Here is a 26435-nt window from a genome sequence, read left to right as displayed (position 1 = left end):
TTCGATACAATCAATACGAAATACTGATATTATCCTACAATCCACTATTTCTTTATATCTTTAAAGAAAATCAAAACAAAAATAAGTTTCAAATTCCCCCCTCCCGTTAAAAAATGGCAAAAGTCCAACATTTCAAGATATGCACTTTTTTGCTTTTCCAGCTGAGGGTTAAATGAATAGATTAATAACATTGTATGCATTAATAATGAAGCTGGAAGGGATTTAGCTTAGCTTCTAAAGACTGTATACAGGGGGGGGGAAAGCGAGTCTGGTTGAGTCAAAATAATAATACACTTAGCAGCACCTCTGAAGCGCATAACCATTCGTTTCTAGTTTGTTAAATGTGTACACAAATAGGAACGAAACAGCATGTAATGGCCATTAAAACCCCAGCTTGCTGTTTTACATTTATGTGTGTTAAAATAACTATTGCATTAGATGCAAGCGCTTGCACCCTACCTAATTTAGAAACCCAATTTATAAAAGCTCTTCCAAGCCTTGCTGAATTAAAATCCCTCCTGCATGGCTTTTATAGCCTCAGGGTTTTTCTTTTTCAGGAAAGCCACGGCCACAAATGTGCAGTCGCAATTCTCACTGAAATGTGTAGAAACCAGCACTTTGACGGCTTTCTCTTTGTTATGCGTCTAACAATTGCTTCGAAATAATGCTACCCTTAGGGAATGGATGTAACTCCAGACCTCAGTCAGGGTTTGGGGCGAGACCCAGTGTTCTGTTTTCTCTGAAATGAAAGAAATACAGACCACACATATGTATAAGATCGCTGCCATTTCTCATGCCTCTTCTCATTGTTTTCTTGTAGGTGAAAAAGTGAACAGATGAGGTGGAGGACTTCTTCCTCAGCACACACAGAGACGTCACCTCGCAGCGTTCATCCGTGGGAGGAGAGGAAAGACTTGGGACTGTTGTTGCCCTCAGGAGGAATTCAAGGTCAGTGCAGCACTCTCAAACAAACACACACACACACACACACACACACACACACACACACACACACACACACACACACACACACACACACACACACACACACACACACACACACACACACACACACACACACACACACAGGTTTAGGACAAATAATAGGAACAAGGGAGCATCTTCTCTCCTATTGGCTCTGAATACTAAGTGAGTTGATATGATGTTTTGTATGAGCTGCATTGTTTTCATGAACAAATAATTGCTGGTAAATGAAGATTCTGTTCAATATCTAACAGATACTGTTCGATGAAAGAAAAGAGACAATTCCCAAATGTCCTTTTGCTCCATCTGGCCTTTTCTCTATTTATCCCTCAATTGAACTGTTCCTTTCCTAATATGTTTCCTTTTCTTGCGTTGCTTCCTTTCTCCCATTTCCCCTCTTTAAAAATGTCAGATGTCTAAGAAAATCTTTAATCAACGCCTCCAAACAAATGTTGGGCCGTCCAAGGTTTTTCTTCCTTTTCTTTTTTCTGTGAAGTCCTCGCACTGGGATGAGTTTGGATTTTAATTGCTTCCCCACAGATTGCTGCCTCACTGAGAAACTGGGTTAATTGCATTAGAAGACAGAGCCAATTGTGACCTTCATTCAATCCTGCCAACTACAGTTACTGCAGCATGTCTACTGCAGTGTTGCATTTACAGGTTATTTAGCCACTTCTATGAAAAAAACAGGTGATGGCTTGGGTGTCAGGAATGCTTTTTTATGAATGTTGACATGTGTTTCGAAACGATTTCAAAGTGTCAGTCCTGCAAAGTTCTCGTGACAGATTGCTGTTTCCTGTACAGCTCCGTTAGCCTGCACGTGTCAGTTGGCATATGGAGATGTTTAGTGTTGATCAGGCAGGTTGATTGGGCTGATTGAATGCAAAGTAAACTTAAGATGTCAAAGATGATCACTCCATCAATACTTAAACTTACTTAATGAAAGTTGGCCAGCTGTTCTCTCTCATACATATTCAATTAGTGAATGAGGGACAGCTCTTGACGGAATCAATCAGACCTTGAACTCTCTCCAAACTTCCTTCTTTCTATCCTCCAATCCTTCCTTTATTAGTTACTTTTTTACCTATCTGTGTCATGTGTTCCTTAAGTCCTTCTTTTTGCCTGTACCTTCCTTCCTTTACCTTGTCTCCTACTCATGTCTTCTTTCCTTCTTCCTCCTTCCTTGTACCTTCTCTCTTTGTCATGTCTTTTGTTCATTCTTCCTTCCTTCCTGCTTTCCTTCCTTTCTTATAATGTTTTGAACGTTCTTCCCGTCCTCTAACTTTTTTTTCCATCCTCCCATTTGTTCTTACTTTCCACCTCTTTGTTTCCTTCCTTTTTTTCTTTCCTCTCTTCCTCATGTTCTTTGTCCGTTATTGTCCCAGTTTATTTACATTGCTTCTTTCTTCTTTTCCCATCTCTTCCTTTTTCAACCTTCCTTCAATATTTCCTTTCTACCTCTTTTCTTTCCACCTGTCCTTGATTTTCTTAATTTCTTCCTTCTTTTTTTCCTCTGTCTCTTCCTTTTCTTTTCTTCTCTTTCTACTGTCTTTTCATCATGTATTTAGTCTCTTAAGTAATGTATTCCTGCTCTCCCTTGTTTCAAACCTTGTTTGCTCTGGTCCCTTCCTTCCTAACTCCCTTCCTTCACCCCGTCGGTATTACTGTCATCTTTGTTCCTTTTTCCACACGTCCCATTTTTTCTCTACTGTTATTTATTAGTTTTCTCCTTCCTTCCCTTCTTCCACTTTTACTTCCATATTCCTTCCCTCACACCTTCCTCCTGTCTGTCCTCTGTTCCTTACCTATTCCCTCATCTCTGTCTGTCGCCCCATGGATTTCCTGGTGAATATGAGGAGCTCACACAGAGCCAATGATAGTTGGAGATGAGGTTAGGACTGACATTCCCCTTAGGACTGGCGCCTGGCACAGAGCCCTTGTAGAATATTCCGCCAAATTACGTGAAAAGCTGCAGATAATAATACCTGATTTATAGGTTGAGAAACCCAGGGAACTGTGAAGGACGAGCAGGGTCAGGTGAAAACACACACGGGCTGTAAAGTGTGTTTCATTGGCAGGGAGGCCTGGTGTTCACATATATGAGAAGTGGGTTGATATTGGACTGAAAGAGCATTTGACACACTATGATTATCCCAAATAATCCTATTTATGTTCAGATATCATTTTTATGTATTCACTGATTCTTGCTAATGGACTACCACAAGGTATATTTATGGTGAATAGAGTAAATATGAAGCATATAGACTGGCATTTGACATTTATCTGTCGATTACCTTTGTTTCCACTATAATTTATTCCCTTTAGATTGATGATTTAACAATATGCACACAAAGGATGCTTTTTGGTAAAGCTTCTGCTAATGAACAAAGTCATTCAAAAATATTGAGGCTGCTAAAATGAACATTCAGAGTTTGACATTCAGAACAATGAATGTTTTATTTTGACTTTCAAATCCATCAGCTGATCAACATAAAGAAAAAAAACCAAAAATGGGACTCACATCATTTCATTTACAGTAGGTATTTGTGTCTGCATTATAAGTGATACATTTAGCAAAAACAATGTTATCCTAGATTCATTACCTATTTGTATTATTAGGTGGTAGTATATTTTTTAAAACAGAAGACATGCTTGAAAAACATACTTTTAATGACCTTCAGTAACAATAGTCAATGCGTTTTATAATTATATCTATTAGGAATGCAAATGAGGAATTTATGCAGGAAAGGTAACTTTGGTATTTTTTAACCTTGAATTTTCATCCTACGTTTTCAGTGTTTTACTGAACCAACTACAATTTAATCCTATCAGGGCAATCATGCACTGTAAATGCATGTGTGAGTAGGAGAAGAAAGGTGAAATGTGAATGTCCCCTAACAGTCTAAACCTATAGAGGGACTTGTCCAAAGTAAACCTGAGCCTGCCCTAACTTTGACCTTTATTGAAAAGGAAAGTCTTAACCCTGCTTTTAATTGTGGAGATGGTGTCTGCCTTCCGAAACACAAACTGGAAAATGGTTCCACAGAAGAGGAGCTTGATAGAGGAATGCTCTGGCCCCCATTGTACTTTTGAAGACTCTAGGGAACCATTAATAACTCTTGGAAGGTAATAGTGGGGAAGTTGTGTTCAAAATAGGATGTTACCTGGCCAGGGAGCAAGTGCAGAGCAGCTTATATAGGAGTAAAATGATCCTATTTTGTACGGTGTTGAGAGACGTGTTGGTACAGCCTGATAATCAGGAATTACAATAGTCCATGCCTTGACGTAACAAATGCATGGACTTCAATCAATCAATCAATCAATCAATCAATCAATCAATCAATCTATCTATCTATCTATCTATCTATCTATCTATCTATCTATCTATCTATCTATCTATCTATCAATCAATCAATCAATCAATCAATCAATCAATCAATCAACCAATCAATCGATATTGAGCTATTTATATAGCCCAATATCACAAATGTTACATTTGTCTCAGTGGTCTTCACAGTGTGTACAGAATATCAGTATGACAATACGAAACCCTCTGACCCTCACATCGTACAAGGAAAAACTTCCAGAGAACACCCCACAGTTTAAAGGGAAAAATGGGAGAAACCTCAGGGAGAGCAACAGAGGAGGGATCCCTCTCCCAGGACGGACAGACCTGCAATAGATGCCGTGTGTAAATTGAAGAGATAATACATTTTACAGCATAGGTAGACCAAATGTTTGGAAAGGCATGTGTCTATAATAAGAAGATGAATCCACAAGGATGTCAACAATCCTGTGGGAGCCATCAGGGAAGCAGTATGACTTGTATTATTGCATAATTTTGAGTCAAGATATGCTGGATGTTAGCGATGTAATTACTGCATCATTTGTAAATGATCAGTGAATATTACTACTGATAACATGTAGTAATGTATTATCCAAAGGAAAATATCCTGCTGTGTCTTTCCAAAATCAGGCGTCTTGCCTGGAGGAGGACAATGATCAGTCTATCACTTCAAACACACACTAATTGATTTGCCAAATAGAGATCTTCCTTTAGTGCACCCCCACACACTCAATCCTCCATCATATGCATTTTAGTAATAGCCAATGGAATATCGATGTGATCCTAATAGGTCTCTCCTCAATATTGAGTAAGTCTAACCTCGGAGTGATTGTATTACATTCTAATGAGCTCTGTTGTTTTGACTTTCACAATTACATTTCCTCTCTGACTCTCCACTTTTGAAGTCATGGTTAATGTGTATAACACAACACTGCCATATAATGCATTTGGACATCTGTTGTTATTGAATGACAAGCCACCATTTGTACAAGTTTTGTTGATTTCAAGTCAAATATAATAAACTTTTCAATTAGCCAATCAGGGAATTAAAACATAATGATTGTTACGAAGAGGCGGACAAGATGTTTGAATGGATTTAAGGCGGTTTTGCGGTGAGCTTAAGTAGGCAGATGGTAAATAAATATAATGGATCCTTATTTGACTTCTGATGGCACAGCCTGACAATATTTTGGGGGAATCCATTATTTGCATGGTGGCATATCGTTCAATCTATTTGCTGCCATGACAGCCCCTCGGCCTTAGCTCTTGTTCTTTAGTTGGTCTTAGGGTTAGGGTTTCTCTCTTTCTCTTGCCTTCTGGATTTCATGCTAACACCTTCTTGGATTTCATTTATTTTGAATAGTTCTAGATTGCCGCTCTATTTGAAGTCTGCATTGGTAATGGTTTCTGGTATGGACAACCCCAAGAAGCATCTGAAGCAGTGGTTGATGAATGCCTGTAGTTTGTTGACTATGTTGGCAATTTTCAATGTTTTGATCTGTACAACAGAATGGATTTGTTGTTTGAATAATAATAATAATAATAATAATAGATTTAATTTGTTAGCGCTTTTACAGGTGTTCAAAGACGCTTTACAGATAATAGTGAAGAGAAAAGAAAAGAGAAGAAAGGAACAACAAATAAATATATAGGTAAAGTTAAAGTCAAATAATACAAAAACAATCACACATTAAAAGCCAGATTGAAAAGGTGAGTTTTTGTGAGTTTTTTGAAGGTGGTGAGGTCAGGGCAGTCTGATGGGTTGGGGGAGTGAGTTCCAGAGGGAGGGGGCAGCGACGGAGAAGGCTCTGTCCCCCCAGGTCCGGTGATTGGTGCGGGTGGGGATGGATAGGAGGTTGGCTTCTGATGAGCGGAGGCAGCGGGAAGGGGAGTGGTGGTGCAGCAGGTCTGTGAGGTAGGGGGGGGCTGGTTGTTGAGGGCTTTATAAGTAATGAGGAGGACTTTGAAGTGGATTCTTTGACGGACGGGGAGCCAGTGGAGGTTCTGGAGGATGGAAGTGATGTGGCCTCGGGAGCGGGTGTGGGTGAGGAGGCGGGCAGCAGAGTTCTGGATATGTTGGAGTTTATTGAGGAGGTTGGATGGTATACCATAGAGGATGCTATTGCAGTAGTCGAGTCGTGAAGTGATGAATGCATGAATCAGGGTTTCAGCAGTAGATGAGGAGAGTGATGGGCGGAGACGGGCAATGTTTTTGAGGTGGAAAAAGGCGGTCCTGGTGATTTGATTTATGTGGTGGTTGAATTTGAGCTGACTGTCGAAAATGACTCCGAGGTTGCGGATGTGAGGGGGGGGAGATAGAGTGTGGCTGTCAATGGTGAAGTTGAAATTCTGGATGTCTTTGACACGGGATGGGGGGCCGATGATGATGATGTCTGATTTGGCACTGTTCAGTTGGAGATAGTTTGTTGAATTTTTGAATGAAAAATGTTCAGTTTGGTAATAATGTTGCTCTGAAGTATTCTACATAATAACTTTAACCCACTGACCCTAACCCCAACACAATATATTTTCATTAGTTCCAAATGCCTAATTTACCAAGTTTTGAGCTATTTGTCTGCACTTCAACTTGTATTCCTCACTAAATGAAGGCCATATCTACCTGCATTTCACCTGAAAATGACCACTGGCCATACATTGTGAGCTGCAGAATCGTCCAATATTACCATCACTGCAAGAGACACAGGGCTGTTTGTTTAACGTTAATTCTCTCTTATTTCAACTGTTTGGCACATGACCCACTGCAATGAAAGTGATGTGCCATCAATTTTATGAATAACGCAGTGATGCATTGCTTTTCTCTGCGGATATATTTGGAGAGTGGGACTGCTTGGAAGCCTTTCCAAGAGATCTGTAAAAAGAATAAGGGGACAAATGTGATTTACTTTAAACATTACCCAGATATATTGAGTTCAAAGCAAACTTGACAGTCAGACAAAATCGGCTACTTCCAAGAATCGTGCAGATTATATACAAATTGGCTGATGAAACTGTAGCTCAGAATCCACCGTGGTGCTGTTTGTGTCTACCTACTGAGCTTTGATCAACAACATTTCTGGATGGCGAGATCCCTGAATAGCTCCCCCTCCTGCAGCAGCTATTTATGAACTTGTCCCAAAACTGTCACCCTGGATGAAGGGTGCAGGATCGAGTCAGCCTATTCCTCAACAATCCTTTTATAGTCTAAATACTCCAGTGATTTAGCTGTGCCACCCTCAGATTGCACTGCCTGCTTTGTGAGCCATATTAACCTGTCTCATATGTGTGAATACAACTGTAAGGAACATGTTGATTATCATACTGGCATCATTGCTGTTCAGACAATGAAGCGTTGGGTGGTTAGAAAGCGCCTTGGGTTGCATTATGCGCTGCTACACAGAAACACTTTTTTATTTGTGTAACAGTATACAGGGAGTTAATGAAGTGCTATATAGGCTTCGTTCTATGATAAATACAAATCCACAGGAGGGCCCGGGGTAGAAACTATGATATTCACTAGATATCTCAGGTGAATTGAATCCTATGGTGTCCCGAACACTTAAAAGATTGACAAGTTGACTTTAATTAAATGTTTTATGTCAACTAAACAATATTAGGTTCAACTTAAGAAGTTAGACTTTCATCTAACTTAATAGAGTTTTGTGAAATTATTTGACATGATACATTTAATTAAAGTCAAAATGTCAGCATACCCAAATGGATTCCTGGTGGCAGAAACTGAAGGAATAAACCAGTGGCCTCAAATGCGTACAATCCCATTGTTGTTGATAGCTTATGATATTATATTATTCCATCAAGCATTGTTGTCCATGCTTTTGGGATTCAATATTGTGTAGTGCTTCCTGTCATTACACGTTACCAAGAAAACATGCTAAGAAATGACATTGTTGGCATTTCAAGTAGTTTGTTGTTTTTTCAGGTTCAAAATGGGTTCATCCAGTCATGCAGGAACTTGATGGTCAGACGACATATTTTCTTTAACTGCATAATAAACCAAAAGGTCTTGACTCCACCGGACTCGCTCTTTGTTGGTTTTCAATAAGGAAAAGTTGTGGATATAAGCTTGTAACGCATACTTTTATTAGTACCACGGTTGCAGAGGTTTCAGAAGTGGATTAAATAAGATTGTTTCTTCCAATCTGGATTTTACGGCTATTCATTCCATCACGCTTCAGCTTTATCAAGACAAATTGCTATTGATCAAAAACTGGAATATATATTTCACCAAAGTTGAGCTAGGCAGGAATGATTTGTACATATTCACTTGTATTAATCATCTGACTCCGGCTTTTTTCATGTTCAGCAATTCAGCTTAATTCACCAAAGGAAACACTGGTGTGAAAGAGCTGTTGTGCTGCGGTCACACTGAGGCAGCAGAATGAGACAAACATGATAATCACATTATATTCTGTTTGGGAACGTTGAACCATTATTCCAAGATGGTAAACTCCATTGAAGTCAGAAATGGAAATTAAGTCTTAATTAGCTATTTGTGTATTGCTTTGTAAACAAGGGAAGCCAAACACAACGTAAGTGTTGATTCTTTTTTAATTAGCTGCATCAATCGCATTAGTGTTAATTTTGTTTTGGTATGACTGTCAGTTATTCCTTTGTAGTCATTTTGCCAGAAGTTTGTGGACACTGCTGTGATTCTTCCCATAAAATGAGAGATTTTGAATCTGTCATAAATTCCTAATTAGTGGAATACTGACATACTTGTTTTCACCATACACTTCTGAAAAATGGCATGAATGCAACATGTGTCTCACGTAAAAGTGTCAGACAGACTAAGTTCAAAAGCAGCTGAAAGTTTTTAAGCCTAAAAGTAATCCCAAGAGTTCTTGTGTCACAGAATTCCCAACATACCATCTATATTGCAAATTATTCCAGGTTTACCGTTATGTGATCAGGTTCTAATCTTGTTTATGTTGGAATTGTGTCTGTGCAATATGTCCAACAGTCATTATATCAATCCACAAATTCAACTCACTCAAAATACTGTTATACTGTTAGCAAAGTGTTTAGATGGAAAAAAGAACCAGCAGAATTACAAATCAAACTTATGAACAATTTCCATCAAATATTCAGGAGGCAACCTGCCAAAAATATTTAGTGTTGATGCATTTTAAATTTTAGAAATCAGCCGAGTCACTCCACAGAGAATTTCAGAAAATGTCCTTGTTGCTCCTCAATTAGGCTCAGTGTCACGGTTAATGTGCTCATATAAAAGCTGTGTGTTATCATGGAGAAGTGGTATTGAATTTAATTTCAATACAGGAAATGCCTCAGCAGTTATTTTCTTTTATGAATAATCTCTGCAGTTTTGATACCGTAGCCACTGGGGAAGACATGTATAATGGTATGAAACCGAACCCGTCAGTTTTATTAGCTATCATTAACTGGAAGTGCAGAAACAGTATCTCTGACAAGCAAGATGAATATCACTGACTCATGAGTGCGTTTTATCCTACAGCTCAAGACCACGCCTGAGCCATCAAACTACCAAAGACTCTAACAGAATGTGGAATCAGATCCCAAAAAACTCAGTGTCAGATAGTCGAAGCCAAAGTTTCCTCCAGATACTAAAAAAGACATGGACAAAAACACCCAAGCAGAGTTCCACAAACTCTCAGGTCTCTATGGTTTTATAACCTTTCGATTCTCATTGTCAAGATATCCTGATGAAAGCTCAGACATGTGTTGTGTCCTTTGCTGACAGTGCCTTGATCTATGAATGTCATTGTGAATGCCATTGTATAGGAATGGGTCATATGTGTTGGAGGACTTGTTGATTCATTATCATGTGCTATAGGGTGGTGAAGATTTATGGTATGCCGACCCAAAAGTTAGCATTGCAAGCAATAGGATTTTCGGTACCACTTTACAATAAGACTACCCTTATAAAGGATTCATAAAGGGTTTATAATTAGGTTATGAATTAGGTTGTAAACACTTTATTAATCCTTAAGAACCATTTATAAACCAGTTCTAACATAGACATGTACATCAACAGAGGCTCACTATTTGGCAAGATGACTAAGCCTTATATTGGCTACTTAGCGAGAATCAACTCAGTGAGCAACAGACACCAAGGATGCTGGCTGATGAAGAAGACGAAGTAAGCTAAGTAGCCAATATAATGCTTAGCAGTACAGATAAATGTGGGCTCACTATTTGGCAAGCAACCGGTTACAGTTGCCCTGTTCATCTCATGTCTTATAAAAGCTTATTAATGATTTGTAAAGTGTTCAGAACCTATTTAATAAATGAATTAAAAACGATTCGTATACCCCTAAGGGTAGTCTTATTGTAAAGTGGTACCGGATTTTCTGATATGGATTTCTGAATATCGCAGAAAATAAACTCTGTGGCAAACACAAATATATGATACTTAACAGGTTGAAGTGTTAATACATTTGCCAGATGTAAATAGCTTACGTTAGGCTATGGACAAATATCACGGCCGCTAAGCTAAAGACAGACTTTTTTAAAGATTCTTGTTAGCAACCACCATTTTTACATAGAAGATCAGAGATTCACCAGTTGGGTATTTACTGACCTATTGTATGTTGTTGAACAAAACGTGAACATCTCATCAGCTTGTGTTATCCACAGACCTTATTTCAGGAATCAAACCACAATGACATTCATAAAAACGCTAACTTTGAGACGATGGAACCAGAAGTTGTAAAATGCTTACTCATGCATGGGTTTTAGGACTCATTCCTATTAACTTTCATCTACAACTTGCACAGTTGTAAAAGGAGGTCTCAGGGAGTACATATTGAAACATGAGGCATTATAATGTGTCAGGTACTGATAAGAATGAAGTTCAGATGTTGACAATGAGATGATCTCTTTTTCAGCTATGGTTGGTCTGCTTTTTTTTTGTTTGTTCCAAAGCAAGACATCACTAAAACATCACTTCAACGTTCTATGAAACTTGGATATTGATAGCTCAAGCATTAGGGCAGAACTTACTCATAATTGAGTCATTGGGTCGTGCAACTCCCATTGAATACATGACATGAATCTGTGGAGTTTCTGAGATCTACAGAGCTAGGGAGGAGTATTTTAGGATGGTGCCACACCCATGCATTGCATTTGTGCATACTTATTTCTGCCAATGGTTCTACACTGAGGCAAAGTTAGCAGTAATGTATAAAGAAAGGCAACAATTCTCTGATACAGGCAGTGGAGAAGAAGAGTGAAGGATTGCAAACTTCAAACAATCCAGAATTGAACCAGAAAGGAAATGCATCCAACACGCTTGGTGCTGACTTCAATGATACAAACAACAATGCGGTCTGGTGTGTCGTTTTGAATGTAAAGTCCTCGGATCATCTTTAAAAGTATATCTAAATAACTTGTTACCTGTTTACATTAATAATAAAGGTTTTCAGATGTTGATGCGAAATGCCATAGCAGTTAAATTGTTTGTAAATCTCAGTAAGCATCAGTGCCTTAATCTGCTTTTTATATTAAATTGTACCTCTAGGGATTTTTAATGCAATATCAGTTATCTTCACCTGCATTTCAGCGTATTATGCATGCAGCAGGGGAAGGTGCAATCAATCATCATACAGTGTGGGCGTACACTGACATTTAATGCCATCTTGGGATCATTTTCAGCAAAACACCTTCATGGGAGTTTGTATTACGATAACTACTGTAATGAGAAAAACACTCATTTAGATTTCCCTTAATTTCCCTTGCATACTCCCAGTTGGGTTAATCACTGTATGTAAAGATTATGTTATCCTCTAATGAAGACAGTATTGTCTTAAATCACTCCCTAGGTTTAATGAAACACAATATTTCTCAACAGCTAAAGATTATTGTATAAGCAATCCTCAAAAGATAACCATTTAAAAGACAATTGTACGAAGTATCACTGTCTGTAAAATGATTTACCCAAAGCATATTACGAAAAAGACATAAAGATTAAACATTTGACACAATATTCACATCTTCTCAGGAAGTAGAATGCAAAAAATGAAATAATTAGTAGTTGCGCTCCTAGTAAAAACTAGATAAAACCATCCTTGAGAGGCAAAGGTTAGGAAAATATCTTACGATTAAAACTACTTCATGTGATAAAAAACAAGCCATTCTTCAAACTGAATTCAAAATAAAAGGGATCTTCACGGAATTAGTCAAGAATGTGGATTCAAATAGATACATTCTCCCATTCCCAGTAATCACACGGAAAGAAAAGCAACCCACTTGTCTTTTTTCAGAATGTGACTGAGCGACTGCTGACAAAGCTCTTCATGTTTTATTGATCAAAGGAGCTATTGATAGACTGATGTGCATTTTTTTCTCTATCTTATAAACTAATGACACATTATTCTGCCAGACAACAACAGTCCCACATCATGCAAATGTGGAGCAACCTTTCATTTGCCTCTGCAGAGCATCATATCGAGCAAACACTGTTCCCTTCATTCATGTCTCTCCGGGGTGCATCTTGTTGTTTCCGTCAGCAGCTGGTTTGCAGCAGTTTGCGAACAGAATGCTACCAACAAACATCAGTGTGTGGCTCAATGTTATCAGACTTTTGATTTCTTCCCAGAGAGCTGTTCACTCATATTTCACTGACTGACAGCTTTTTGAATATTTTATTGAATATTTGATGTGTGTTTTCAAGAACTCTATCAGATGTGAGACAGGCAGAGCAGCACCTCAGCATGTCATGTTTCAGACCGGTTTGAAACGGAATCACACATTTATTTCAGTGGACGATGTTTAAAGGGGCCCTATTATGCTCATTTCCAGGTTCATATGTATATGTTGTGCCTCTACTTTGACACGTCGCCATGCTTTAAATGAACACCTTTTGTTTGCAGAGTTTCTCCATTGCACTTCCTGAAGCCAGGATGTCGGTCTTGCACAATTATGTCTATGAGTTAAAACTTTAAAAATGATATGTCTTTAGTTCTAGTCTATGTAGAGGCATAACTTCTGACATTGCATGAGATGAAGATTACAATTGCATGTCTCATATCATGCGATTGAATGTTATAAAGAACTTCAAGACAGTGACAGACCTACAGTGAGTCTCAGCCCACTGTTTAATGCAGCGACAGAGTCATGCATCTGAGAGATGAGTCGTTGTATTTATAGGCCCATTTGCATGCAAGATATATGATGAAGGCGCATACAGTAATTGACTGTCTAAGTTAGGCCCTGCAGTGCTGAACACAAGATAGAATATTTATGACGAGTAAACAAGCGGGGAATACATTATGTATGCAAGGGTAATAACACATTTTAAATTCCAAAATTCTTTGTTGTTGTAAAATCTGTTTTGGGATGAGGTTTACATAAAGAGCCCCAGCCTGAAGCTCATGTTTGTCTCCTGTCAGGTTGTAATGTACTCTCTTATGCATGGCGGATGTAAATGCTAAACTAGCTGGATTACATCCAAACCAGACCTCGAAAACCAGCTTAATATGACATCATTTTTATCTTGCATCATACAGACAGGCAAAGCCGCAGTGCATTATCTCCCCTGTTCATACAAAGGAATATATTCATTTGCATGCAAAATAAAAACTTTCGCTGGGTTAGTTTTACACCATTTCCCCTGAAAATTGTTTATTTAGCTACAACGAATGTGCCCTTTTCCGGGGAAACCATCACTCACAAAGTTCTTGGAAAAACTTTAATACATTGGCCCCAGCAAAAGGACAGTGCATGTATGTACTTGGTGTTGCAGAGGTGAAACGGCTCTCTGGTGGCATGGGGTCAGTCTTTGAAGACAAAGGATGGCATTTTAAAAGGTCGGCCTGCAGTATGAATACACGGCAACCTCTCTTTCTTATCATCTCATGGCACACAATCACTTTAGTTGTCTTTTATTCTGGGAAATAGTCACATGGTTAAAAAAGTTAATGTAACATTTACAGTTGAAAGTTTGGGTTCTATCTTCCCTACTTTCTATGTTATAGGCTAATTGTTTGGTCTATAACATGTGAACAATTTATATTCCAGTTCCTCAAAGTTCAAGATGATGGCTTATTTTTTCAGTCCAAAGAACAAAGATATTCTCTTGAATATGAAACGAAACAAAGAGAGAAGCAGGACATTTCCATATTTGAGAGACTGAAAACAGCATTTTATGACATTTCTGCATGAAAAATGACTTTAACAACAGTTGAAATGATTAAAATATATCCAGATTGTTTTATAGCCATTTGTCAAGTGATGGTTTTAAAGTTCTGGCATCAGATCCAATGAATGAAAACTGTGGAGCTACTATGATGGACTAGTTAATGAACAGCAAAAACCCAGTTCTGATTATTAATGGCCAATTTGTTGTCCAACACAAAGAATGATCAAGTCCTGTCACATTCATACAATTTGTATAAGTTGAGCTATGGATGGATCCTGTATGTTTGTTTTGTTTTAGCATGGTGCTTAATTTGTAGCTAAAGTTGCCAAAGCCTGTGGCTTGATGTCAGTCTCTAAGTGCCTCAGTGACCGCCAGACACCAGACTCTGCTTCCTGTCAGGGTTGATATCAGATGATGAGGGGAGTTGGCATATTTTTATGCTGACATTTGAAAACACTGAGAATGCCTCATTCAACACAGTACTACAAAGGTTTAAAGAATCCCCCCGTCGCCCAATCTCAACCTCTTTTTGGTTTGCTTTTCTGTGTGATGCTAGTGGCTTCAAATGTTTGGGGAGTTAACATATCAACTGCAATTTTTGCAGACTTCAATGGATTGAAGTTGTTCTGCTCTGCAGTGATGTAGAAGTACTCTGACTGTGTTCAGTGCACCTTGACATCAGTTATGGGCGTCAATTGGTGACTTAAAAATGTAAAACTCAGTTGGTTTTGGTGTTTAGTAAATTATGAAAGAGTTGAAACTGTTAACACTGATTTTCCTGGTCCTTTTGTGCTAAAAAGGTGGTATGTGTACTTTCTAGGCAATTTGATGTATTCATGTATTTATTTAAAACTGTAAATGGACATATAGTGCGACCTAGGAATCCTTTGTTCTTTCTCTCCCGCACTTAATCACATTTACCGGCCACTAAGCCAATTATACTTCATACAGTACAGAGTGGCAGGTACCCAATTAAGGAGAAACAATGGAGGTTTTCACGTTGCTAGCTATTATGGCTGGGCCTCTGATTTTAGTACCAGATAATTATATGGTCTTTCTGAACCCTCACTGTGACACACAAAGACTTTCTTATTAACGAACACCAGACAGTTTTTGCCAACTTATATTTATGAAACCCTTTGTTTCTGCATAAGTATATCCCGACATAACTAAACTTTGTTCTCAGTTACTTTTCAGGTTGCATGTGTCACGCTCCTGGGTTCATGTCACGGTTGTAGTTTTGTAGGTTTGGGTGTTTTTGCTGTTTTCCATGTCATGTTTTCTCTGGGTTATTGTCTGGTCCTTTTCCCTGTGTTTTTCCTCTTGTCATTAGTTCCCTGGTGTGTCTAGTTATCTGATTGTGTTCACCTGTGGCCCTTGTGTTTCTCCTCCCCTGCCCAGCTGTTTCTTGTCCTGTGATTACCCTTCTGTGTATTTAGTCTTGTCTGCTCCTGTGTTCAGTGTTGGTGCTTCTTTTGTGTGTGACATAGTTCACCGTAGAGTGTTTTGTTTGCTTAAGTCCTTGAAATAAAGGTGTTGTCAAGTGTTATCTGCGTTTGGGTCCTCCCTGCTTCACTCTGCGTATCAGTAAGCACCAACCATGAAATGGGCCCAGCAGATCCGTTCGAGCTGGAAGTATTGAACTTTCCTTTTTTTTGGCTAACTGCTCGGATCGATGGAAGAGAGCACCCGGAGTTCAGCAGCGAGAGGCTGTGTTGTCGGAGGCGCGCCAGATGGCTAGAGAGAAACCAGGTTTGGTGAAGTTTTTACCTGGCTGGATTTCAAAGATCCTCCCGGTGTGTGATTCCCGGCCTGCTAGCCCCAGGTATGCTAGCTCCCTGTCTCCCAATTCCCAACCTGGTACCATACGCCTCGGTGGGTTCTGTCTGAAGTCAACCCATGCTTCTGCCCCAGTTCCTGCTCCTGTCCAGGAGTCGTATTCCGGAACTCGTTGGGCTTATGGAGGTCCACAGAGTATTCAGGCGGCTGCGAAGAGAAGGAGTCGCAAGGCCAGGCTAGCAGCCCGAACCCCAGCAGCCATGGTTCCGGCTACAGAACCGGCCCACACAGCCATGGTTCCAGCCCCAGTTCTGGCCCCAGCAACCATGGTTCCAGCCCTGGTTCCAGACCCAGGAGCCATGGTTCGGGCTCCAGTACAGGCCCCAGCAGCCATGGTTCCGGCTACAGAACTGGCCCACACAGCCATGGTTCCAGCCCCAGTTCTGGCCCCAGCAACCATGGTTCCAGCCCTGGTTCCGGCCCCAGAAACCATGGTCCCGACTCCAGTATCTCAAGTATCCTCCCGAGTTCCCTCTCAAGTCCCCTCTCAAGTCTCCTCTCAAGTTCCTACCCGAGTCCCCTCTCAAGTTACCTCTCAAGTCTCCCCTCGAGTTCCCTCTCAAGTATCCTCTCGAGTCCCCTCTCGAGTCCCCTCTCGAGTCCCCTCTCGAGTCTCCTCTCAAGTTCCCTCTCAAGCCCTCTCTCGAGTCTCCTCTCGAGTCATCTCTCAAGTCTCCTCTCCAGTTCCCTTTCCAGTCCCCTCTCAAGTTCCTACCCGAGTCCCCTCTCAAGTGACCTCTCAAGTCTCCTCTTCAGTGCCTTCTCAAGTCTCCTCTCCAGTCCCCTCTCAATTCTCCTGTCAAGTTCCTACCCGAGTCTCCTCTCAAGTCACCTCTCAAGTCTCCCCTCGAGTTCCCTCTCAAGTATCCTCTCGAGTCCCCTCTCGAGTCTCCTCTCAAGTCCCCTCTCGAGTCTCCTCTCGAGTCCCCTCTCGGGTCATCTCTCAAGTCTCCTCTCCAGTTCCCTCTCCAGTCTCCTCTCAAGTTCCTACCCGAGCCCCCTCTCAAGTCACCTCTCAAGTCTCCTCTTCAGTGCCTTCTCAAGTCTCCTCTCGAGCTACCTCTCGAGTCCCCTCTCAAGTCTCCACTCCAGTTCCCTCTCAAGTCCCCTCTGCAGTTCCCTCTCAAGTCCCCTCTCGAGTCTCCTCTCAAGTTCCTTCTCAAGTCTCCTCTCGAGCTACCTCTCGAGTCACCTCTCAAGTCACCTCTCGAGTCGCCTCTCAAGTTCCCTCTCAAGCCCTCTCTCAAGTTCCCTCTCAGGTCCCCTCTCAAGTCTCCTCTCCAGTCCCCTCTCAAGTCTCCTCTCAAGTTCCTACCCGAGTCCCCTCTCAAGACACCTCTCAAGTCTCCCCTCAAGTCTCCTCTCATGTCTCCATTCAAGTTCCCTCTCAAGATCCCTCTCAAGTCATCTCTCAAGTCAACTTTCAAGTTTCCTCTCGAGTCTCCACTCAAGTCCCTTGTCCTGTGTCATTGGAGGTTCCGCTGGGGGTCCTAGCAATCCTATGTCCTGTGCCGTTGGAGGTCCCGCAGACTGCTCTTCTGCCGGGGGTCCTGCCAACTCCATGTCTTGTCCCGTTGGAGGTCCCGCAGACTGCTCTTCTGCCGGGGTCCTGCCAACCCCATGTCCTGAGCCGTTGGAGGTCGCGCAGACTGCTCTTCTGCCGGGGGTCCTGCCAACCCCATGTCCTGAGCCGTTGGAGGTTCCGCCGACTACTCTCCTGCCAGGGGTCCTGCCGGCCCTGTGTCCTCTTCCGTGGGGGATCTTGCCGACACGGGCTCCTGCCCGGCCTCCGGAGCTGTCCGGTCTTCGCCCTCGAGCCCGGTCCCCTGAGTTCGCCCGCGGTGGTCTTCGCCCCTCCTCGAACTCTGCCTTGCCCCCGGGCCGTCCGCCCGAGTTCCCCTCTTTGAACTCTGCCTTGCCCCCGGGCCGTCCGCCCGAGACCCCATCCATGGTCTCTACCTTACCCCCGGGCCATCTGCCCGAGTTCCCCTCTTTGAACTCTGCCTTGCCCCCGGGCCGTCCGCCCGAGACCCCATCCATGGTCTCTACCTTACCCCCGGCCGTCTGCCCGAGTTCCCCTCTTTGAACTCTGCCTTGCCCCCGGGCTGTCCGCCCGAGACCCCATCCATGGTCTCTACCTTACCCCCAGGTGACAAATTAATCAAAGGCAGGGTTGAGAGGGTTACTTAAAAAATATATTGTGTTACAATTTCTAATCACCTTTAACAAAAAATGTAATCAGTAACCGAGTATCAAAGTAAAAAAGTAATGTCAACAGATTGCTTTCCTTAACTTTTAGATTACACAATACAGCTCCAATGATAAACATGAGCACATACTACAGTTTGAAAAAGCAAACATAAAATCTGAGCTGAAAGAAAATGCAAATGTTTTTGTTTAACACATACAGCAAGGCTGCCACGAACAATTTTATGAAAATATAGGTTGACGTAATTAATTAAAATTCAACAAATGAGCCACAGAAAGTAAAAACCATGAAGCAAATTTATGCAGCGGGCTTATATATTCACTTAAAGTATAGAACAGTACAGTTTACAGAGCATCTGATCCTTTTACAACAAACACAATATGCTCTTTTTAGTTTTTAGTAACATTTTAACCCTGCTGGCAGTTTTTATAAATGTACCAGTAATCTGATTAGATCTTTCTTTTTATGTTACTGTAAGGAAAAACAGTTACCTTTTTTTGTATTCTGATTAAGTAATCTGGTTACCTGTAATCCGTTGCTCCCAAAGACTGATCAAAATGTCTGATAACATTTTGCCTCTATTGTACTCAATAATAATATATTGTAATATAGTGACATCAGTATGTTACACTTGCGCTACTATTGGCAAGGGCTCCAACACATTGTACATGATATGCTAAGCGGTTGAACAATCACAATTAATAAATAACTCAAGTATCCAGATCCCAGTTCAAAATGGATATTCCTTCAGTTAAAGATATGGTAACAGATTGGGAAAAATCTCTAAACTAACTTTAATTTTAGGTTCATTCATATCTCAGCCACCTCTTTACTTATTTTCTATTTGGTTGTATTTTAAACCCCATATTTTTTGCACAATTGCAGGAAGAGACGATGCCACACCAGTAATATGAGGATGATACTATTTGTATTCGGCTTAGGGTTAGATATACAGTAGTAGTAGCTTTATTGGATTTGTTCCAATTTATGTGATCCAAGAATTTGCACAATATAATGTACATCATATAATCATTGGCATTCATCAGTTATGTAATTGTTTAATGAGATTATCAGGGTATTTGCATATCCCCAGTATCTGGGGTGTTTGGCATCCCAACACCTAACACAAGCAGTTTTACAACACAACTCCAGGGTGAGGCCTTGCAGTGAGACATGTTGCACCGTGATAATGATTAAATGGCTGATGGTTTGAGTCAGGGTAACACTGAATCATTTCAAGCAGATTTTGATCAAACACAGATGAATTATGTAGCAACGACCCACAGAAGCAATCCACAGGCTGTGTCATCGATGCTGCAGAGCTAAAGATAGAAACAAGAAGAGGTCAGGTTCACTCCGCCTGCACAGAGCCCACAGTGGTAAAAACACAGCAGGTTCAATGCAGGGAATAAGCCAGGAGAGTGTGTTGAAACCACACATGGCATCCATGAAAAGTTTCAGTCTGGCTTCAAACCTATGCACAGCACTGAAACAGCCCTTTTAAGAGATTTTAATGATCTGCTCCAAGCCGCCGACTCGGGTAGCCCAGCTGTCTTGGTACTGTTAGACCTGACAGCTGCCTTCGACACCGTGGACTCTCGAATGTGTGTGTCTGTAATTAATGCATCCTGTTGTCACGGCTTGAACAGTCCGCAGGAATCACAGGCTCTGCCCTTGCATGGTTCAAGTCCTAACTGACAGACCGTAGCTTCTCAGTGTAGCTAGGTGCCTTCTCCTCTGCTAAAGCCCTTCTGACCTGTGGGGTTACCCAAGGCTCTATCCCGGGCCCCATCCTCTTTTTCCTGTACATACTGCCCCTAGGTTCAATTCTCACTAAACACAATACTCCCTTCCACTGCTACTGTACAGATGTAGCGATTCATTTCAGACAGTTTGAAACGCGAGTGCCGTGATTGGTACGTGATCTGCCCTCGCTCAAGGGAAAACCTCCAGCTTGACTTGAGACCGCCCCCGTGATAGATAAATGTAATTATAATGAAGCCAGCTGCAATAGATCATTGATCCACCAGAGGGTGCAGTGGGGTTCCACACTGGAGCTCATGTGAAATAAAGTGAGATACAGTATGTTGGATGTACAGCGGAACTTTGTTAAGATCCATATGTCACGGATATCATACTACTGTGCTAAATAAGAGACATGTAATCATTTACAAAACATCACCATGTTGTTATTTAACAAAATAATGTTGTTATTCGAAAAAAACGAACGGGAGGAAATGCAGCCCGGCTCTCGATTTTTAATCCTAATTTAATCATCATCTTCACCACGATCATTTATGTTTATGTTCGCCGAATTGACATGAAATCACTGACACATATGAATATACTGTATTCAACTTCATTAAAACGTTATTAACGTGCCTAAACTCAGTAATTCACCAAAGATATGTGTATTTTAATGGAGTTTCGTCGGTCGATCAGGATCCCAAAGTGTAGCGGAGGGATCCTCATCTGGATGAAGGGTGTTATTTTCCCCATAAAGAACAAGTCGCTGCAAATTATCCCGCTTATTACATGGCCACATTCTCAACAAAGTAACGACATGACTCCCAATATTAATTGAAATGCTTTTATGGATTTAGAAAATGTGTTTTGATTTAAAAAATAGTTGTATGTATTGATTTAAAAAATAGTTGTAAGTATTGATTTAAATTGACATGCATCCGCTAAGAAAAATAGTCCGTTGTTACAGTTTTTTAAACAGTCTGAATGAAACGGCAGCTCTCAGCTGTGTATTTACACAACTAATGGCCCATCAACCATAGCTCTCTCCCCCCCTCCCCCCTTGATCTTTCTTCTCCAGCAGCTAAATTAACGGTAGGTTACTCTGAGTAAAAAACCTTACAGTTAGACACAACACTGTCATTGCAAGTGACCCTCAGTTAGTTGACTTTTATGTTCAACTGCTAAATTCGTTACTGATAAAAAAAAGGGCTTCTACTGTACCTAATTACCTTAACACTAGAACCGCCAGAGGTTTTTGTATAGGCCTACCTAAACCTGTCTAATCCCGCTATTAGAATGCAATTTTTAACAACACAGGGTGCTACATAACACACTTTCAGGAAAAGTCAGGGACTGGGAGACTTTAATATTTTATTGAAAAAAAGTTACATTGCACACACACAACACACATCACACAAATTGACCCGATTGGCGGTTCTAATATTAAATAAACTCACTAATTAATGAAACCAGTTCAATACGCATTATTCTTATTCTTATCATTCTTTATGAGCGCAGAAATAGTCTTAAAATCAGATCTGTTTTTTAAATGAAATCTGACGGCAGGCAGTTAGCTCTGATCACCTTTGACAAATGCGCCGCACCTAATCGCTGGCCATTCAGCCACAGACACTGTTCGAAATGGGGGGGAGCTAGGAGGAGCTTGGCTCCCCCGAAGAGGGAGGGATCTCCCCTGAAGGCTGACTTTGAGATAAATAGGGGGAGCCCAAAACAATCGTGCATATTTGTGTCACACAGATTAGAAATGTTGAGTTTCTGTAAATAACAGTTCTTGAAATAAATAATAGTTATTGTTCATTACAGTTTCTGAATATTTGTTTTATATTTGTGAATATGTCTGGGTGTTGCCATCTGTATGTGGCGGCTCTGCATTCTTACTTACGTTGCTATGATTATGGCGGTGATGCCGGCGCGGTATTTGAAATGTTCATATTGATATTTTTTTAACTCTGGCTGTGTAATAAAAAAATATGGCAAAACGAAAACAGCCAAGCCTCACAGCTTTTGGATTCACAAGCAAAGAAGCGAAGGAGTCTAAAAATGACAACGTGAACGGAAAACAACTTTTAGTTGGCCGGCTGTAAGCGGCGTTAGGGTCGAGTTTGACAGCTCCACACCGAGGGAGAGGCCTGCCGATGCGGAGCCTGAAGAGGCTTCAACAACGGCCACATCCGCCGGCATAGTGACACCGTCTGTATTAGTAGAAGAGTGTTTTTATAGCAATTGATCGCATCCGCGCTGCTGCGCCAGTCAACAGAGCGTGCGTGTGACATATTTAGTAGCAGGATGTGCTCTGAAAAATAGGGCTCCCCGAAAGCAAATGGGTAATTCGAAAACTGACAGAGCTCCCTCTATACAAATCAAACTGTAGAAGGTGTGAAAGCACCTATTATTTTAAATAATGGTCGGAATGTGACCTGTGAGCCTTCTGAATTACCGTGGGACAGCATATTCTAAACTAAAATGTTAAATCAATAAAGTAACATCTTATCTTATCTTAATAATATCTTCATATTAATAATAATAATAAATCATACAGTATGTGTCCGAAAGGGAGCAGGAGGAAGCAAACACAAAAATATACTGCATATTAAAGCGAACGATTGTAAAGGTTAAAGTATGAGCATAACAAATAAAGAAGTGTAATGTAAACATTTACATTATAATTATGATTATTTAATATATAAAGACTATATATTATTGAATTACAAGATTAGATATACTTTAGTTTATCTAAAATATTGATGTGTTCAAATGCTCTTCAAAACACAACTGAAAGTCCATGAAACTTGTCTTTCTGTATTTGTGAATGAAGCGCCATCTCCTGGTTAAAACCTGAAATTGAAAATCTGGCAACGCCCTCTTGGAAAATAGTGGGAGGGCTTAACATTCCTCTATACTGGTCTTTGGCAGGCCGTAGGCAGGAAGCTGTAAGCTGGAGTCCGAAATTCAGTGCTCCATCTGTACGTCGAAGATGTACAGATCGATCTGACCCTCAAATCAAATGTCAAACACTCACTGCAGCAGTTGATGGACTGCTTGATAGAGATAAAATCCTGGCTGAGCAAAAAATTCCTTAACCTCAACGAGAGCAAGACCGAGGTCATCTTTTTTGGACCCCAACCTCCAGCCTCTCCGGCTGATATTCTGGGCTCTCTCAATGAAAACATCCTCCCCTCTGTCATGAACCTTGGAGTAGCCTTAGCACTTTTAAATTCGACAAGCAGGTCAGCACCGTAGTCAAATTCTGCTTTTTTAAATAAGACTATTGGCCAAAATCAAGTCGTATTTATATTTTAAAGACCTAGAAAGGGTTATTAATGCCTTTGTTACCTCGAGACTGGACTATTTTAACGCTCTGTATGTGGGTATGGAACAGGCCTCAATTAAACGCCTGCAGCTAGTCCAAAACGCAGCTGCACGTCTTCTGACTGGCCACAAAAAGCGTGACCACCTCACCCCAATTCTGGCCTCACTACACTGGCTTCCAATTTGGTTGCAAATTGATTTTAAAATCCTTTTTATTTGTTTTCAAAGCCCTAAATGGGCTGGCTCCGGCCTATATAGCCGAACTACTCCATCGCTGCACCCCAGCCAGAGCCTTAAGGTCTGCTGACCAGCTGCTGCTGGTAGTGCCCAAGACCAGGCTCAAAACCCGAGGGTACCGAGCCTTCGCAGCAGCTGGCCCTAGGCTCTGGAACACTCCATGTGAGGTCGGCCCAAACCCTAGGGTTTTTAAAATCCTCACTAAAAACACACTTTTTCTCTCTAGCCTTCTAGTCAGAGCGGAGTATGACACCTGACGTTAGTAAATTATTGTCTTTTATTGTGATTGTAGTAATTTGTTTTTATTACATGTACATCACTTTGGCTCGACCAAAAATCGCTTTTAAATGTGCTATATAAATAAAACTTGATTTTATTTTATTTGATTGAAAGGTTTGCTCAAGGGTCAACTATGTCGCAGAACATAGATTTAAATAGTATAACTCTGTTTAACAGTGAACCAAAGTACATCTGGAAAATATTGATAAAGCAGGTTTATCTCTAGAACAGACTACTCTAATTTATTTTAGAACAGCCATGAGGCCATCGCAACGCAACAGCAGATACTGGTAAAAATAGTTCAATGTTTCTAATGATCATTTTTGACAATAACGAAGGCTATAATAAAACACGTTTTTTTAACTTCTGTTTATAAAGTTTATTCGTTTTTCAAATTTGGCTTTTTTCCCCCAATTTTTTTTTATGTCAGATTTGTTTAAAAAAATAAAACAATAAACCAACCATTTAAAATGGTACATTTAATCCTGACCATATACAAATTATCATTTAATGTGGAACAGAAGCATTTGGCAAAAATGTTGTTAACGACAAAGCAAACTAACGGAAAACACGCACAGACGCACAATATTCTATAGATAATTGTATAATCAATACGCCTCATAATTTGCTAGCATTACGCAATATAGGCAAGTTAAATGTATAAGAAAACCTTTTCTGGTGTAAAGATCAAGTTCAAATGTGTTACCTTGTGCGCATGTGTGTAAGTCAATGACATCAATTGAGAACGGGAGAAAAAGGAAACTGCGGCACAGTGTTTGTTCTGTAACTTTGCCAAAGTGTGCCCTAACATAATAGTATCAAATGTCTATATTCATCCAACCAGCACACCTCATGTCCAAACTACTCGGTGGACAAGGATGTGCTCTCACAGTGGATTGCAGGACTTAAGAATTGAAGTTAAATGAATGAAAAACGCTTACTTTGATGTCTACCCACTCCATACTGTTTATGTGAAATTGTCTTTTACATTAGGCCCAATAGCATAAGGTGACTTTATGGAGTGCTGCTTTCTTTTAAGACTTCATTCATTAGCATTCAAAAGGACGGCCCTGGTCCAACCGCCCAGGGCTCAGATCAAAACATTGCCAACAACAGGGCGGAGGGACGTGAGTAGCATTCTCTCTGACCTTGTGTCTTTGAGGCGCCTCATTTGCAGCTTGGTGTCATGTGAAAATCCCTCTAGATAGATGGTGTCATGGTATACTCAGCAACCTGTCATGTCACGATGATAGGTTTGTTTTCTGAGAGAGATTGGTTTTGATTTGAAAGGACGGTAAAGCAGCTCTTTGATGATCTAGATACAGGTGGTAATGATGTTAAAGAGGAGTATGTATTTAGGCCCTGCAGAAATTTGTGAAAGACAAGACAAAGTCTATTAAACTCTTAGGACTTATGGATTTTGCTCACCCTCCTACATGTTTCCTTGTGCAAGCATACCGCCAACTAATAAGGGCCTTATGACTCAGTCTGTGAACTTTCTCTCTGTTGAGTTAGAGTTTCAAAGGCACTACAATGATTTTACTTGTCAGAGTTGATTTAGTAGTCATGAGTACTTCTTAGTCTGGGAAAAATGTTGTCTGATGCTCTGGCGCTTTGTGATGTTTCATCACCCGGGTAGTTTGGCTTTCCGACTTTAAACAGAAAGTACCATTTGTGTCTTTTACTGTATGTGGGTGTTGATGACTTTTTTTAAATCCCTTAAAGAGTATTGGTTTATATCTATAAAGAAATACACTTTAAGGCATTTTTCAGTAGTATATATATATATGTAATATTTTGGATATACTGTAATTAATTTTCTCTTGACATTTTATTTATTTGTAATAGAATATGTTTATTCATAAAAATACAATTTAAGTAACATCTTGTATGAAAACAAAGTTAGAAACATTTGTTTTTATGCTCTCCATAGTTGTTATTAGAAAAAATGAAAGAAAGAAAATTAGAAACACCCAAAATTAAACAGGTTTGACTAAAGGAATAAGGTTTCTAAATCAGAATCTGCATAATTTTGAACAAAATTATTCAGTCAATCAAGGAGTGCCAAGTTGTAGTGTAGGTTGACCAGTCCACCACTTTTGTCCAGAGTAAAGTATCTCAATATCACCTGATTTGTCCTCCCACACCATCGTGATGTTGGTGTTGTTTTGATTTTTAATAGTACGTCTCAACAACTTTTGGATGGATTGCCATGAAATGTGGTACACACATTATGACGTTGAATTAATTGTTATAACTATTGGTGCTGCATTATTGATTTTCTTTGAGTGCTATAACGAGGTAAAAAAAATTCAGCCTTGGCTGTATTT

General features: G+C 40.4%; 1 protein-coding gene across 3 annotated transcripts in view; it reads left to right on the top strand.

Annotated features, from left to right (window-relative positions):
* The window catches only part of LOC307047655 (leucine-rich repeat and fibronectin type-III domain-containing protein 2), a 178604-nt gene that overhangs the window by 72213 nt on the left and 79956 nt on the right, over positions 1 to 26435 (top strand). For all 3 annotated transcript variants that reach the window (XM_079694744.1, XM_079694743.1, XM_079694745.1), the window contains one exon: positions 821 to 948. The gene's annotated coding sequence lies outside the window, so the exon portion shown is untranslated. The remainder of the gene's footprint in view (positions 1 to 820; positions 949 to 26435) is intronic.

This window comes from Notothenia rossii, assembly GCF_949606895.1.
Source record: "Notothenia rossii genome assembly, chromosome: 7".
Taxonomy (NCBI): Eukaryota; Metazoa; Chordata; class Actinopteri; order Perciformes; family Nototheniidae; genus Notothenia; species Notothenia rossii.
This window is presented reverse-complemented; position numbering and strand designations above follow the sequence as displayed.